The sequence below is a fragment of the Propithecus coquereli genome, unplaced genomic scaffold (genome assembly GCF_000956105.1).
Source record: "Propithecus coquereli isolate 6110/MARCELLA unplaced genomic scaffold, Pcoq_1.0 Scaffold336, whole genome shotgun sequence".
Lineage (NCBI taxonomy): Eukaryota > Metazoa > Chordata > Mammalia > Primates > Indriidae > Propithecus > Propithecus coquereli.
The window spans coordinates 139316-140753 of record NW_012149019.1 but is presented as its reverse complement, the minus strand read 5'-3'; positions in this window follow the sequence as shown (position 1 = coordinate 140753).

The following is a 1438-nucleotide window of genomic DNA, read 5'->3' as shown; positions in this document are numbered from 1 at the left end:
GGGTTAAAACTTTGGGAGAGTTGAGATTGAATTCATGTATTTTTCATGTGAGAAGGACGTGCATTTCAGGGTGCCCAAGGACAGAGTGTTAGGGGCTTTGTGTTTGTGTTCCCCCAAACTTCATATCTTGGAGTCCTAATCCTAGTACCTCACAATGTGACAGTATTTTGAAACAGGGCTTTTAAAGAGATAATTATGGTAAAATGAGGTCATGTGGTAGGGCTCCAATCTAATCTGACCGGTGTTCTTATAAGAAGGGGACACAGACACACACAAAGCGAAGACCATGTGAAGACACGGGGAGAAGAGAGTCATCTACAAGCCAAAGAGTGGCGTCAGGAGAAACCAGTCCTGCCTGTACCTTCATCTCAGACTTATTGCCTCCAGGACTGTGAGAACATAAATTTGTAGTATTTAAGCCACCCAGTCTATTGTACTCTGCATGGCAGCCTAATACTAATACAGGCAACCTGAGCTTGTAAGGCTGCCACTCTCTTCCCACTGAGTTGTGTGTAGCTTGTAAAATGCATTCAAATTTGCAGCCAGTTCAAGTCTCACTTGTCTTTCACTTTTTCCTTCTGCTGTCTCAGCACCACCTCCCTTCATTTTGCATAGTTCAGCAGTCAGCCTCTCAGGTGTGGATATTGTGTCTCAGTCCATCTATGGAGCTCCCACTTTTTGTTAAATTTCTGGCTTGTCTAATGTTTGCTCTGAATCAGCCTTTCAAACTTAGGCTAGCAAAGCCTAGCCTTGTTGACTCCAGGACTGTGAGATTCTGTCTCCTGGTACAGCTGGCAGAGGCTTTCCTTTGATAATACACTTTAATGCTGATATCGTGGGTGAGAAAGTTCAGAACCCTCGTTGACTGTTGTGGTAAAGTCATAACTCAGACTTCTAAGTTCAACCTCGTTGATTTGGGTGGGCCTCTTCCCCTCAATTCTCTCCCCTTTGGCTTTCAAGGAGGTTTTCATTTAACCCTGCATCTTCGTGTTTTCAAAATGTTTAGAGGCAGGTGAATCCAGAAAACTGGGGTACTTTGGCAGTTGGATGTTGATACTGCAGGGAGTGAAGTATGTGCATGCTTTGCCCAAAGGCAGTAGCCTGTGAGTGCCTTGTGTACCGTGATTGCCTATGCTACCTACCTGCAGCAGCTAGAGATCCATCTGGGGCCTTTACCTGCCTCTCTTTGAAGAAACTCTGTTTGCCTTGACATCTTTACTCTTTATCTAGATATTGACTGCTTTACAGCTTCTCTTTTTGGAGGTTCACTCCAGTTTTATTTTATTTTTATGTAATTGAATGTTTTCTCTGAAACGTTCCCTTTCATTGAAAACTTATTCAAATATATTATGGTATTCTCTAATCTTTTATTTAAAATGTGGAACAGAAAAAAATAGCTCAAAGGGCTGTTAATCATAATATTTTACAATCAAATCAG